The sequence below is a fragment of the Bos taurus genome, chromosome 18 (genome assembly GCF_002263795.3).
Source record: "Bos taurus isolate L1 Dominette 01449 registration number 42190680 breed Hereford chromosome 18, ARS-UCD2.0, whole genome shotgun sequence".
NCBI lineage: Eukaryota > Metazoa > Chordata > Mammalia > Artiodactyla > Bovidae > Bos > Bos taurus.
The window spans coordinates 45,638,189-45,654,902 of NC_037345.1; the positions used below are offsets into that span (position 1 = coordinate 45,638,189).

The 16,714-nt window shown below is 41.2% G+C and overlaps 1 pseudogene; it reads right to left on the reverse strand.

The window, feature by feature from the left end:
• Positions 1-1,594: 1,594 nt before the first annotated feature.
• LOC789043 (histo-blood group ABO system transferase-like) lies at positions 1,595-3,827 on the reverse strand (annotated as a pseudogene).
• Positions 3,828-16,714: the final 12,887 nt, after the last annotated feature.

Here is a 16,714-nt window from a genome sequence, read left to right on the forward strand (position 1 = left end):
GTGGTCTGGTATTCCCATCTCTCAGAATTTTCCACGGTTTATCGTGATCCACACAATCAAAGGCTTTGGCATAGTCAGTAAAGCAGAAATAGATGTTTTTTTGTGGAACTCTCTTGCTGTTTTGATGATCCAGCGAATGTTGGCAATTTGATCTCTGGTTCCTCTGCCTTTTCTAAAACCACCTTGAACATCTAGAAGTTCATGGTTCATGTATTGCTGAAGGCTGGCTTGGAGAATTTCAAGCATTACTTCACTAGAGTGTGAGATGAGTGCAATTGTGTGGTAGTTTGAGCATTCTTTGTGGGGCCCAAGATAAAGTGAACTGGAGGTATGAAAATGAATGTGTCCCCGCTGACAGAGGTGGTTTCAGAACCTCAGGACTTGGTGAGAGTGCTGCTTGTGGTGGCTGCTTGGCTGAGGCAGGCGGCTGCTTGGCTGAGGCAGGCGGGGATTAGAGTTTGGCTGAGCACCCAGGCCTGGTGACCCGCCCCTCCCCGCTCAGCTCTGCCAATGGGCGTGGCTGGTGGTGTTTTCCCTGATGGAAATTGCATTCTCCAAAACTTCACCCATGGGAACTGCCACCTCTGAATCCTAAAGACCCAAATGGGTGGTGCCTGCCCCTTCACTTTCAAGTCAGGCCGTTTCTGCAGGACTTGACACATGGTGGTGGTGGGGGTGGGAGTGTCCCGGGGGGCAGGGGGTGTCCCCCGTTTCAGATACTTGGATGTGATTAAAGTGAAATAATGTTACAGGCAGAGGGACCATGGTGTGCAAAGGCTTGGAAGTGCATTTGAGTGGAGTATTTGGGAAACCTGGGGCCAGTCTCCTATCAAGTCTCCTGTCTACGGGAAACAGATTTGGAGTGGCTTGGCATGTTGAGCAGTTAGGGCTTTATCTGAATGTGATGGTAGACATGGAGGCTTTTGAACCTAGAGCTAGGGCTTTAAAAGGTTCCCAGAGGTGGGAGGGGGTCCAAAAGGGAAGGGGTATATGTATACATGTAGCTGATTCACTCCATTATGCAGCAGAAACCAACACAACATTGTAATGCAATTATACACTTTTTTTTTTTTAAGGGTTCCCTGGTGGCTCAGGAGGTAAAGAGTCTGCCTGCAATGCGGGAGGCCTGGTTTGATCCCTGGGTCAAGATCCCATGGAGAAGGAAATGGCAGCCCTCTCCAGTATTCTTGCCTGGAGAAGCCCATGAACAGAGGAGCCTGGCAGGCTACAGTCCATGGGGTTGCAAAGAGTTGAGCACCATTGAGCGACTTCACTCTCTTCTTTTTCTTTAAAAAAGAAAAGAAAATGCAACAAAGTATACAGTAAAAATCAGCTCTCATTCTAAAAGCAATTAAAACATTTGGGGGGAACCCCATTTAAAAAGATAAAAGGTTCCCAGAGGCAGCTTAGGGTAGAGTGGACATGGGGGTGGTAATGAGAGTGAAAGTGGGAGATCCTGAGAAAAAGTTGCTGGCCTGTATCCAAGAGTAACCATGAGGTCAGGACCAGAGCAGTAGCCAAAGAGGGGTGTCTGGAGCCCTATACAAAGGTTACAGGATAAAAATCTCTGGAACTGACCAAGCCCCATAGCAACCATTGCCATGAGCCTCTGGATCTAAGCCAGCCAGTTCCCTGACCTCATACTAGGTAAAATGCCTACCATATTACCCACCTTATGGCATCCTAACCAATCACCTAATGCCACCATTCCAATAGGAATTTTCTCTGTCTTGAGGCCATAAAAATTGGCTGCTAGCCTGCAAAAGGGTTCAGCTCTCCTTTGAGCTGGCCCACTCTTCTGTGTCTCCGACTCTAATAAACTTTATTCTCCTTTCATTCTGCCTCACATCTGGAAATTCTTTTCCAACTCATGCACAGACCACAACAGACTCCTGTCTAGACACAAACAAGAGCCTTTGTGTCTAGGAGCATTTTTACTTGTCCTGGAAAAAAATCTCATCTCTGATCCCTGAAACACCAGAGCAGGCTAAGACTTCCCACTCCCCCGACCCCAGCCTCCGACCTCGGCCTCCTCCATCCTGAAGGGTGCCAGGAGCACACAGAAGCTAAAGGTGGTACCAACTCAAGAACTGTGCTTGAGTTCTGGAATCAGGCCAGACTAAATGTGTGTGTTTGGTGTATGAAGAGTTGGGGAGAGAGGACAGGCCTGTCTGAATTTGCAGGGGACTGTGAGAGGCATTAGCAGTTTCTCTCAAAAAAAGGGGTGGGGGGGAGGAAGTAGAGTTACACCCTTTCTCATAAAACTGGTTTTAATTTAATGTCTGGAGGAAGATGACTGCCTGGCCATCGCCTCTCTCTGAGTCCTTTCTGGAAGCTTCCTTTGGTAAGTCCTGATTTTGTGGCAATTTTAAATTGACAGTTTTAAATCTAATCCTCTTTATGTTGTAAGGCAAGCCTGGCTTTTGCTCATCCCAGATACCCTTTGATTTCTGTTCAGTCCACATGTACTCAGGGGAGACGATCTTGGTGGGTTTGTGGTAAAGCAGGTATTTGTTCAGGTGGCTTTCATCATTTCGCATGGCCTCTATGTGATTGGCCTGGTCGACCACCATCATCTCCTGGCAGGCCTTGGTGGGTTTGTAAACCTCTGGCATGGACCCCACAAATAAGGCCCCTATGTAATAAAAGTCCCCCTCATCATCAGGAATATGGGCCTGTGACTGAGGCCGGTGTTCATAGGGGAAATTCATAGGGGAAATTTTCTTGACTAAGCTCATAGAAGTCAGAATGGAGGGTGCCAAACAAGGAGGAGAGGATCTCCATGCCCACATGATCACTAAACTTCATGTCCACATTTGCACATATAAGGTAATTCACCTCCTCGTAGAAGCGCTGCTCAGTAAAATTTCTGATCCCCTCCATACGGTGCATAGAGATCTCCTGCCAGTTGGCACAGCTCTGGACCTTGAGAATGACAATCTGCCGTCCTTTCTGAAGGGGAATGCGAGGAACATAGTTTGGCCAGTGAGTGAAGATATAGTAGTTCACCCTGTGTCCCACCATGAAGTACATCTCTGCCGTCTTCAGGAACAGCTTCAGGTGGAAATGTATTTTTTTACAACAAACACAGTTAATCCAATGGTGATATTCTGAAGCTGGAACTGTTCATTCAGGATGTCAGTGTTGAAAGCCCTGTCCCAGATGATGGGAGCCAGGCAGGGGGGTCACAGGAAGAACATCTTTCCTAGGGGGTGTTAGAACATCTGGCTGGAGATTCAACATGTTTGATAATCTTACACCTTGTTCACCATGGGTTTTTCTAAGAACCTTGCTTGCCCAGGTTAGGATGCTTTCCAACGTCTGGCTTCTTGGATTCGGGTAACAATAGCCAAAGAAGGCCAAGGCAAGAGCTATTAAAAGAAGAAAGTTCATTCGATGAAGTAAGTAACATATTGGGTTCTTTGACAATGTCTTGACCAGCCGGGCCATGCCTCCACTTCAGACTGTTAAAGCCAGGATCACCAAATGCTGCTGAGAAGCTGCCCCTTCTCACTCTTCCACTCACAGCGGTCTCTCCCGGGCACAGGAAGGCAGAATGCATTGACCACAAGGTGCTTATGTTGCCTGGTCCTTTTGAGATTCTACCTGCCAGGGGCTCCTGGGAGTTGGGTGTTTAGGACCACCAAACTGAGTAAGACTTCTGGACTGGCAGAATCTTGATAAATTCAAGTTTGATATAAGATCATGTCAAAGTAACCAGGTGGTAGGATTCGGTCAACTGTCTACTAGAACTTCCAGGCCAGCTTGTAGGAGAAAAGGCAGGGCTCCTGAAACAGGCTCAGGAGACTAGCCGAAGGGCAGCCACTGAGCAGGTCAAGGACAGAGATTGTGATGAAAGCAGATCAGGGCAGCAGCCACCAGAGGACCTGACCAGGACCTCAGAGGGCTTGTGCTCTGGCCTTCTCTTGATACTTACTGACTGTGAGAAATTTACATAAGCACTAATTTCCTGAAAAGTCAATAAAGTTGAGAACAGACTGTCTTCAAGGTCACATGCATACAGGCTGTTGTGGGCAATCATTCAGGAGGCTTTATATGGTAATTGTAGTGGAAGAGATAAAAGATCTTTAGATCAAGGATTGTTTTCCTGTATTACTCTTTGTTGTTCTGTCAGTAAGTCGTGTCTGACTCTTTGCAACCCCATGGACTGAAGCACAACAGGCTTCCCTGCCCTTCACTATCTCTCGGAGTTTTCCCAAACTCATGTCCATTGAACTGGTGATGCCATCCAACCATCTCATTCTCTGTCACCTCCTTCTCCTCCTGCCCTCAACCTTTCTCAGCATCAGGGTCTTTTCCAATGAGTCCACTCTTCGCATCAGGTGGCCAAAGTATTAGAGCTTCAGCTTCAGCATCAGTCCTTCCAATGAATATTCAGAGTTGATTTCCTTTAGGATTGACTGGTTGTATCTCCTTGCAGTCCAAGGGACTCTCAAGAGTCTTCTTCAGCACCACAGTTAGAAAGCATCAATTCTTTGGCACTCAGCCTTCTTTACAGTCCAATTCTCACATCCATACATGACTAGTGGAAAAACCAGCGCTTTGACTATATAGACCTTTGTCAGCAAAGTGATGTCTTTGCTTTTTAATACACTGTCTAGGTTTGTCATGGCTTTTCTTCCAAGGAGCAAGTGTCTTTTAATTTAATGGCTACAGTCACTATCCACAGTGATTTTGGAGGCTAAGAAAATAAAATCTGTCACCATTTCCACTTTTTTCCCCTTCTATTTGCCATGAAATGATGGGACCAGATAACATGATCTTAGTTTTTTGAATGTTTAGTCTTAAGCCAGCTTTTTAACTCTGCACTCTCACCCTCATCTAGAGGCTCTTTAAGTTCCTCTTCACTTTCTGCCATTAGAGTGGTATCATCTACATATCTGAGGTTGTTGATACTTCTCCCAGCAATCTTGATTCCAAATTGTGATTCATCCAGCCTGGCATTTTGCCTAATGTACTCTGCATATAAGTTAAATAAGCAGGGTGACAATATACAGCCTTGATTTACTCTAATAATCACTCTAATAATCATTTAAAATTACGCTGGACATTTACTATGGAGATCCTAGGTCTTGTGTTACAGTTAGGATTATGCTGCTGAAGTTTGTGTACATTATATTGCTGACTCCTTACAGTGATCCTGGGAGGTGGATGCTACATTATCCTCATGGTCCAGATGGTAAGACAAGTTCAGAGAGGTGGGTAACTAGCCCATGACCGCATGACCCGCTGCTAAGTGCTGAAGCCAGCTAAGTAGCCAGACTCCAGGATTGGGTTCTTAGCTACTCTGTGTTCTGATCCATGGCTTCATTTGTGTGTTCTTTGCAGTTTCCTTTTTCTGGGCTCTTTTCTCAGTCAAGTGCCTTTGGGTCTCTCCCATATGCTTCCAATAGCAGTTGAGGCAGAGTCCTTAAGATGGGTATGGGAACCTGATCCAATGCCATTTTTGACTCTTGGCTTCTCGTGTTGCCAACACATGTACTTTGCTTTGCAGTCCTAGGCTGCTCCAAGCATATGTCTCCTCTAAAACACACTCCTGCCCGCCTGCTATGAGACTAACAGTGGGTATAAAAGTCCCATGGTGGGTAGGGATCATCTGCCGTCTGCACCCTGAAGCTGCCTGGTGTTCTTGTGCTACTCTGTGATACCTTGTTTCTGCCTTCCCATAGAAGTAGGTGGCTGGAGCCATGGTTTCTGAAACCTTCTCAGGGTTGTTCTTAGCATTTTAGGAGGCAAAGATGAGTGAATTTTAATAAGTGTCTTTTAAGGGACTGACACATTGCCTTTGTGATCCAGATTGTGACATTTGCCCAGTGTGCATAAGAATGTTAGTACGATCTTGATTGTCATGCCTAGTCATAATGCTGATGTAGTGGCAGACCTGTAGACAACACTGTGATGTTGTGAATGCCAGAAGACTGAACAACTGCTTTGATGAGGAAATGACACTCTGTAGTGTCTCTAAGTCTGTCTAGTTATGACACTCTCTAGTCATAAGGAGCATGGGCCTCATGTGCTTGTGGGTCTAGCCCTGTATTTGTGGCTTTGGTGACTGTCTGGGAAATATGCTTATCCCAGGGCGGTGGAAGAGGGAATCCATGAGTTTGTTCATAGCACTTCTCTGGGAATCCTGGAGGTTAAAGAACATTACAGATGAAGACGTAGAGAGGATGGAGTAGTCACCAATGGCATAGAACCAGGGAGAGAGACTCAGTGTAGCTTTTGACCACTTAAGTAGGTCCTGACTACTTAACAGATCTGCCAGGGCACGAGCTTGAGAACCTCCAGGCTTTCCTGTCTCCATGGCACCACTGGCCCATGTGTCAGGCCCTAGGCTATAACCTCCCTGACTCCAGCCTGTTCAACACAAGTACCTGGATCTTGTTCAAGCCATTACCGCTGGCCACTGTCATTGTTCAAACCCTGTTTCTTTACCCTACTACCCTTTTTCATGGCTGAATAACATCCCATTATATGTGTGTGTGTGTGTGTGTGTGTGTATCACATCTTCTTTATCCATTCATACAGTAATGAGCAATTTATGCTGTTTTTTGTGGCTACTGTGAATAATGCTGCAACATGAATAGAGGTTGCTCTTTAAGATCCTATTTTTATTTCCTTTAGATATATACCCAGAAGTGGGACCTGTTGAAAGTGTCCATGAGCATCTCTGTTGTATACCAAATGGTCCTTGGTCCAAAATATCCATGCTTAAAAAACGTTCCTGGGCTCAAATAGCCCATAATATTTATTCATACTTTTCATTTACAGGATTAATACGTTAAAAGTTCTATCATGTGTTATTGGTCCAATAATTGTGTTATGGCTGCATTGCCAACCATAATGCTTTTTGCCTTGGTAGCCTAGTTGGTGATGGCACATGGGAGTAGGTTGATGGGTTGGGACTTAAATCTTGCAGAAGAGCAGGATTTATATTAGCTCTGCATACCAAGGAAGAGTCCTAAAGTAAGAGAAATGCACAGAGGATGACACATCAAGGATGGGATCTATTAATAGAGGTGTGTGGTATGTTAATTTGTCACTGAGAGTTTGGTTCATGTGACTGGGGCATTCGGTAAGGGTGGAGTTTGAAAGGAAGGGCTTGGTCAAGTCACTGTGTTAAACAAGCAGTGAACACATTGATGTAAACACATTACTGAGCTTCTGTCTTATTCAAGAGGAATGAGAAGAGGTGTGGCTGTACTGCCACCTAGTGGTTGGGTGCAATGTCTGCCATGAGGGAGATTTTTGTTGTTCAGTTGCTAAGTCCGACGACAATAAACAGCCTTGTCGTCCCAATTTTGAACCAGTCTGTTGTCCCAGGTCTGGTTCTAACTGTTGCTTCTTAACCTGAATACAGGTTTCTCAGGAGATAGGTAAGGTAGTATGTATTCTCATCTCTAAGAATTTCCCAGAGTTCGTTGTGATCCACACAGTCAAAGACTTTAGCCTACTCGGTAATACAGAAGTAGATGTTTTTCTGGAACTCTCTTGCTTTTTCTATGATCCAGCAGACATTGGCAATTTGATATCTGGTTCCTCTGCCTTTTCTAAACCCAGTTTGTACATCTGGAAGTTCTTGGTTCACATACTGCTGAAGCCTAGCCTGAAGGATTTTGAGCATAATATTGCTAGCATGTGAAATGAGTGCAATTGTTTGTTAGTTTGTACATTCTTTGGTATTTCCTTTCCTTGAGACTGGAATGAAAACTTACCTTTTCCCATCCTGTGGCCACTGCTAGGTTTTCCAAATTTGCTGCCATATTGAGTGCAGCATAATAACAGCATCATCTTTTAGGGATACTGGGCATCTAACCCTCCTACAACCATCCCATCACCCAAGGTTAACGGGGATGTTTTCCTTGAATTGATAGACTAAAGAGGTATGATCTGATAAACTACAAGAAGCATCTGCTACTATTTGGAGCTGTTTTAATGAATGTGACTCCAATACTTACCTGCCAACATAGGCAGTATACTATTTGACCTAAGTCTTAGTAACATTTTTTTTTTTTTCAGATCTGTTTCCTCAGGCAAGGGAAAGAAAAGCAAAAATAAACAAAGGGGACCTAATTAAACTTAAAAGCTTTTGTACAGTGAAGAAAACAATATTGGTGAGAACGTAAATTGGTACAGCCACTATGGAAAACAGTATGGATGTTCCTTAAAAAATAAAAACAGAATTATCATATGATCCAGCAGTTCCACTCCTGAGTATATTCTAAGAAAATAAAAACAGTTATTCAAAAAGATATATGCACCCCAACGTTCATAACATTATTTACAATAGCCAAGATATGGACAACCAGGCCCATCAGCAGACGAATAGATAAGAAAAATATAACAATCATACATGATTGAATATTACTTAGCTATAAGGAAGAATGAAATTTTGTCATTTGGAACATCATGGATATACCTGAAGAGTATTATACTTAGTGACTTAAGTTAGAGAAAGCCAAACACTGTCTTTGCTAATATGGAATATAAAAAATAAAACAAATGAATATAACAAAACAGAAGCAACTTTATAGATACAGAAAACAAAATAGTGGTTACTGGTCTAGAGAGGTTTGTGGGGAGGGGCAAGATAGGGGAAGGGGAATTAAGAGGTACACACTATTAGGTATAAAATACATAGGATAAAATGAAGTTATGTTATAGGACAGAAATATAATATTTCATAACTTTAAATGAAGCATGATCTATAAAAATATTGAATCACTCTTTTGTATACCTGAAATTAATAAAACTTTGTAAATGAATTGCACTTCAATACATAAATAAATAAAGCTGGCATTATAATCTAATATTTTAATAAGAGAGATTTTAATATTTAATATTTTAATGGAGAAGGAAATGGCAACTCACTCCAGTATTCTTGCCTGGAGAATCCCATGGACGGAGAAGCCTGGGGTGCTACAGTCCACGGGGTTGCAAAGAGTCAGACACGACTGAGCAACTTCACTCACTCACTCATTTTAATAATACTGGCTTTTATATTTGTCTGTTCATCATTATAGAAGAACCTTATATTTTTTATGTCTTCTAGGTAGTCTTACATTCTTATATTTCAACTTTAAGGACCCCCTTTAGCATTACTCATACAGCAGATCTAGTGGTAATGAACTTTCTCAGTTTCTCTTTATTTTGGAATGTGTTTATTTCTCATTTTTGAAGGACAGTCTTGCTGGATAGGTTTCTCCTGAGAAATTCTCTTGTAATTTTATTAATGATCCCTTGTACAAGAAAAATTTCTTTTGTCTTGCTGCTTTCAAAATTCTTTGTCTTTTACCAACTTAATTATAATGTGTGATTGATTATAATATGCGACAATTGATTATAATGACAGTGTGATTCTCTTTGGGTTTATCCTATTTGGAATATGTTGTGCTTTTTGAATTTGTAGATTAGGACTTCCATCACATTTAGTAAGTTTTTAGCCATTATTTCTTCAAATGAGCCCTCTGTCCTTTTCTCGTTTCCTTCTAGGACTTTCATAATGTGTACACGATTCCACTTGACAGAGTCCCATTAGACCTTTAGGCTCTGTTCATTTAAATTTTCTTTTTTAATTTCTTCTTAAATATTTTTTAATTTCTTTTTATAACTCAGACTTATTCATTCCAAATTATCTATCTTCAAGTTTGCTGATTCTTTATTTCCTTAGAAAGGCTGCTGCTGCTGCTGCTAAATCGCTTCAGTCGTGTCCGACTCTGTGCGACCCCATAGACAGAGGGCAGCCCACCAGGCTCTGCTGTCCCTGGGATTCTCCAGGCAAGAACACTGGAGTGGGTTGCCATTTCCTTCTCCAATGCATGAAAGTGAAAAGTGAAAGTGAAGTCGCTCAGTCGTGTCCGACTCTTGGCGACCCCATGGACTGCAGCCTACCAGGCTCCTCCATCCATGGGATTTTCCAGGCAAGAGTACTGGAGTGGGCTGCCATTGCCTTCTCCGCCTTAGAAAGGAGTCTACTATTAAACCATTTGTGCGTTTTTTCAATGCCTTTATTTTTTAACTCAAGACTTTGTTTAGGTCTTTTTTTATACTTTCTTGGTACTCCAATTGTATGTATGTATTATTTAAAAAAATACTTTAATTTTTTGTGTCTTTCTTTTAGCTCTTCTATTTTTTTTAAATGATTGTTATAAAGTCTTTTTAATAGTTAGTCTGATGCCTGTATTTCTTTAGGGACTGTTTCTGGAGATTTAAATTGTTCCTTTGAATGAGCTGTGTTTCCTCATTTTTTATATATGCCTTGTGATCTTTTGTTGAAAAACGTTAATTTGTAAAAATAGTCACCTCCCTTTGTGTTGGCAGTTTGTCAGGTATTGGGTAAGACCTCCAATCAGCCTGGTATAAAAATTTAAGGTTTTCTCAGACCTTTTCAAAGCCTGCACCCTCTCTAGGCTCAGCTGTATGCTTTTTGTCTGATTGCTCCATATACATAGCTGCATCTCAATGTCTTAATTTCCCTGAGATTCTCACTCCTGCTTCTTCTTGGGTTCTTATCTATTCTACTGTATCCATCAATTAATAATCTCTTGCCCTAAGTGTTTGAAGGTCTGCAGTCCCTGTGGTTTTCACAAGCCATGCCCACTGATTCCCTATGCTTCTTCTAGCCTGAAGTATTAGCTATGCCATTTTTGACTGTATGAGGTCTGAGTTAGGTGACCCAGAAAATAGTCTGTCAGGCAATTTCCAGATAGGTTCAAATGTTGCTTATTTGATCCACTCTACTCTCTGTGCATCACACAAGAGAACTGGGAACTGACCATCACTTCCTCAAAGTGCATCGCGATGTGCTGGGGAGGAGATGGTGTAAGACTCAGAGGCAGATGGCACAAAACTTCCTACCCCGACCAGGAATCGAACTCTGTGCTCCCTGCAATGGAGCATAGATGGGAGCACAGAGTCCTAACCATTGGACCACCAGGGAATTCCCAGAGAGTGACTTTTTCTTGATAGGGCATTCACTTGGTTGCTATAGATCTTTGACTAATATCCAGAGGTCCAAGCAAGTTATTTTACCCAATCCCTAGCTGTTGATTTGGGCTTCCTGGCTGCCTCAGTGGTAAAGAATCCTCCTACCAATGCAGGAGACTCAGGAGATGCAGGTTCAATCCCTGAGTTAGGAAGATGTCCTGGACGAAGAAATGGCAACCCACTCCAGTATTCTTGCCTGGAGAATTCTGTGGATAGAGGAGCCTGGTGGGCTACAATCCATAGGATTGCAAAGAGTCAGACACAACTGAGCAACTAACTTAACTTTCACTATGACTGCATTACTATTTCTCTCTTCATTTCTGTCTGTTGTCTCAAGTTAGAGACCTCTTATATTAGATACATACATATTTATATTTGCTATATCTTCCTAGTAAGTTGACTTTCTAATCCTTATGTTATTTTTTGTCTCCACTGTCTGTTACTGTTTCCATTGTTTCCCCATCTATTTTCCATGTAGTGATGGGATTGGATGCCATGATCTTAGTTTTCTGAATGGTGAGTTTTAAGCCAACTTTTTCACTGACCTCTTTCAACTTCAAGAGGCTCTTTAGTTCTTCTTCACTTTCTGCCATAAGGGTGGTGTTATCTGCATATCTGAGGTTATTGATATTTCTCCTGGCAAGGTTGATTCCATCTTGTGCTTCATCCAGTCCAGCATTTCGAATGATGTTCTCTGCATATAAGTTAAATAAGCAGGGTGACAATATACAGGCTTGATGTACTCCTTTCCCAATTTGGAACCAGTCTGTTGTTCCATGTCCAGTTCTAACTGCTGCTTCCTGACCTGCATACAGATTTCTCAGGAGGCAGCTAAGGTGGTCTGATAGTCCCATCTCTTTAAGAATGTTCCAGTTTGTTGTGATCCACACGGTTAAAGGCTTTGGCATAGTCAATAAAGCAGAAGTATATATTTTTCTGGAACTCACTTACTTTTTCTATGATCCAGAGGATGTTGGCAATTTGATCTCTGGTTCCTCTGCCTTTTCTAAAACCACTTTGAACATCTGCAAGTTCATGGTTCATGTACAGTTGAAGCCTGGCTTGGAGAATTTTGAGCATTAATTTGCTAGCATATGAGATGAGTGCAATGGTGTGGTAGTTTGAGCATTCTTTGGCATTGCCTTTCTTTGGGATTGGAATGAAAACCGACCTTTTCCAGTCCTGTGGCCACTGCTGAATTTTCCAAATTTGCTGGCATATTGAATGCAGCACTTTCACAAGATCATCTTTTAGGATTTGAAATAGCTCCACTGGAATTCCATCACCTCCACTAGCTTTGTTATTTGTGATGCTTTCTAAGGCCCACTTGACTTCACATTCCAGGATGTCTGGCTCTAGGTGTGTGATCACACCATCGTGGTTATCTGGGTCATGAAGATTTTTTTGTATAGTTCTTCTGAGTATTCTTGCCACCTCTTCTTAATATCTTCTGCTTCTATTAGGTCCATACCATTTCTATCCTTTATTGTGCCCATCGTTGCATGAAATGTTCCCTTGATATCTCTGATTTTCTTGAAGAGATCTCTAGTCTTTGCCATTCTATTGTTTTCCTCTATTTCTTTGCATTGATCGCTGAGGAAGACTTCCGATCTCTCCTTGCTATTCTTTGGAATTCTGCATCCAAATGAGTATATCTTTCCTTTTCTCCTTTGCCTTTAACTTCTCTTCTTTTCTCAGCTATTTATAAGGCCTCCTCAGACAACTATTTTGCCTTTTGCATTTCTTTTTCTTGGGAGTGGTCTTGATCACTGCCTCCTATACAATGTCACAAACCTCCATCCATAGTTCTTCAGGCACTCTGTCTATTAGATCTAAACCCTTGAATCTATTTCTCACTTCCACTGTATAATCGTAAGGGATTTGATTTAGGTCATACCTGAATGGTCTAGTGGTTTTCCCTACTTTGTTCAATTTCAGTCTGAATTTGGCAATAAGGAGTTGATCTGAGCCACAGTCAGCTCCCAGTCTTGCTTTTACTGACTGTATAGAGCTTCTCTATCTTTGGCTGCAAAGAATATAATCAATCTGATTTCAGTATTGACCATCTGGTGATGTCCATGTGTAAAGTCTTCTCTTGTGTTGTTGGAAGAGGGTGTTTGCTATGACCAATGTGTTCTCTTGGCAAAACTCTATTCGCCTTTGCCCTGCTTCATTCTGTACTCCAAGGCCAAATTTGCCTGTTACTCCAAGTATCTCTTGACTTCCTACTTTTGCATTCCAGTCCCCTATAATGAAAAGGACATCTTTTTGGCTGTTAGTTCTAGAAGGTCTTGTAGGTCTTCATAGAACCGTTCAACTTCAGCTTCTTCAGCATTACTGGTCAGGGCAGTATCACAGTATATATACAATATATACTGTGATACAGTATACTGTGATACACAGTATATACTGTGATATCACAGTATCACAGACTTGGATTACTGTGATATTGAATGGTTTGCCTTGGAAATGAACAGAGATCATTCTGTCGTTTTTGAGATTGCACCCAAGTACTGTATTTTGGACTCTTTTGTTGGCTATGAGGGACACTCTATTTCTTCTCAGGGATTCTTGCCCACAGTAGTAGGTATAATGGTCATCTGAGTTAAATTCATCCATTCCAGCCCATTTAGTTCAGGGATTCCTAAAATGTCGATGTTCACTCTTGCCATCCCCTGCTTGACCACTTCCAGTTCACCTTGATTCATGGACCTAACATTCCAGGTTCCTATGCAATATTGTTCTTTACAGCTTTGGACTTTACTTCCATCACCAATCACATCCACAACTGGGTGTTGTTTTTGCTTTGGCTCTGTCTCTTCATTCTTTCTGGAGTTATTTCTCCACTGTTCTCCATGTTGTTATTACTTAAAACCTATTTTGTGTTGTACAGTGTGGCCACCCTGCTCTCTATTGGTTATATGTGTAGAATATATTTTTGCAATATTTCACTTTCAGTTTACATGTTTCCTTAGATCTAAAGAGAGTCTTGTAGGCAGCATATAGTTGGATTGTTTGTTTTATTTTTAAGCTCATTCAGCCAATCTGTATCTTCTGATTGGAGTGTTAGATCCATTTACACTTAGTTACTCATAGGGAATTTAATTACCATTTTGTTAATCTCCATCCATTTTTTCCCTGTGTTCTTCTCTTAGTGTCTTCTTTTGTATTTCATTGATTTTTTTTTTTTTTTGTAGTGACATGCTTTCATTCCCTTCTTGTTTCCTTTCAAGTATCTTTTGTAGATACTCTCTTTTTCGCTACCATAGGGATACGATGAGCATTTTAAAGTTATAACAATCTATTTTGAAATGATAACAATCTCAGTGGAACACAAAAACTTTACTCCTTTGCTTCTCCACCCCCATTTTATGTTATTGCGGTCACAATTATATATTTTATAGTGTATATTTATTAATATAAGTTTAGTTTTTTATGCTTTTGTCCCTTAAATTCTGTACCAAAATTAAAAGTTGTTTACACATCATTATAATACTAAAAGACTATATTTGTCTGAGTTATTATTTATCAGAAAGCTTTATGTTTTCGTATGGTTTTCTATTGCTGTGTGATCAACTTTCTTTTCAATTTAAAGACATCCCCTTTACTTTTCTTTAGTTCAGGTCCAGTGTGATTTACTTCCTCAGCTTTTGTTTATCAATGACACCTAAGTTTTTCCTTCAGTTTTGAAGGACAGTTTTTCTGGATATAACTTTTGTGTTTGGCAGGGTTTTTTTTGTTCATTTTCTTATTCAGCACTTTGAATATATCATCCCACTTCCTTCTCATCTGAAAGATTTTTGCTGAGACTTTCACTGATAATCTTTTTTAAAAATTAATTTATTTATTTTAATTGGAGGCTAATTTCTTTAAAATATTGTGGTGGTTTTTGCCATACATCAACGTGAATTATCCACAGGTGTACATATGTCCCCCCACCATCCTGAACTGCCCCCCCCACCTCCCTCCCCATCCCATCCCTCTGGGTTGTCCCAGTGCACTGGCTTTGAGTGCCCTGCTTCATGCATCAAACTTGCACTGGTCATCTATTTTACACATGGTAATATACATATTTCAATGCTATTCTCTCAAATCACCCCCCCCTCATCTTTTCCCACAGAGTCCAAAAGTCTGTTCTTTACATCTGTGTCTCTTTCACTGTCCTGCATATAGGGTCATCATTACCATCTTTCTAAATTCCATATATATGTGTTAATATACAGTATTGGTGTTTCTCATTCTGACTTACTTCACTCTGTACAATAGATTCCAGTTTCATCCACCTCATTAGAAATGACTCAAATGCTTTCTTTTTTATAGCTGAGTAATGGTCCATTGTGTATATATACCATAACTTCCTTATCCATTTGTCTGCCGATGGACATCTAGGTTGCTTCCATGTTCTAGCTATTGAAAACAGTGCTGCATTGAACACTGGGGTACACATGTCTTTTTCAATTCTGGTTTCCTTGGTGTGTGTGCCCAGCAGTGGGATTGCTGGGTTGTACGGAGGTTCTATTTCCAGCTTTTTAAGGAATCTCCACACTGTTCTCCATAGTGGCTGTACTATTTTGCATTTCCACCAACAGTGTAAGAGGGTTCCCTTTTCTCCACATCCTCTCCAGCATTTATTGCTTGTAGACTTTTGAATCGCAGCCATTCTGACCAGTGTGAAATGGTACCTCATTGTGGTTTTGATTTGTATTTCTCTGATGATGAGTGATGTTGAGCATCTTTTCATGTGTTTATTATCCATCTGTATGTCTTCTTTGGAGAAATGTCTGTTTAGCTCTTTGGCCCACTTTTTGATTGAGTTGTTTATTTTTCTGCTATTTAGCTGCATGAGCTGCTTGTAATTTTGGAGATTAATTCTTTGTCAGTTGTTTCATTTGCTATTACTTTCTCCCATTCTGAAGCCAGCCTTTTCACCTTGTTTATAGTTTCCTTCGTTGTGTGAAAGCTTTTAAGTTTAATTAGGTCCCAAGTGTTTATTTTTGTTTTTATTTCCATTACTCTGAGAGGTGGGTCATAGAGTATCTTGCTGTGATTTATGTCAGAGAGTGTTCTGCCTATGTTTTCCTCTAAGATTTTATATTTTTTAGTCTTACATTTAGATCTTTAATCCATTCTGAGTTTATTTTTGTGTATGGTGTTAGAAAGTGTTCTAGTTTCATTCTTTTATAGGTGATTGATCAGTTTTCCCAGCACCACTTGTTACACATATTGTCTTTTCTCCATTGTATTTTTTTGCCTCCTTTGTCAAAGATAAGGTGTCCATAGGTGCATGAATTTATCTCTGGGCTTTATATTTTGTTCCATTGATCTATATTTCTGTCTTGTGCCAATACCATAGTATTCAGTTCAGTCGCTCAGTCGTGTCCGACTCTGCGACCCCTTGAATTGCAGCACGCCAGGCCTCCCTGTCCATCACCAACTCCCAGAGTTCACTCAAACTCATGTCCATCGAGTCAGTGATGCCATCCAGCCATCTCATCCTCTGTCATCCCCTCTGCTCCTGCCCCCAATCCCTCCCAGCATCAGAATTTTTTTCCAATGAGTCAACTCTTTGCATGAGGTGGCCAAAGTACTGGAGTTTCAGCTTCAACATCAGTCCTTCCAAAGAACACCTAGGACCAATCTCCTTTAGAATGGACTGGTTGGATCTCCTTGTAGTCCAAGGGACTCTCAAGAGTCTTCTCCAACACCA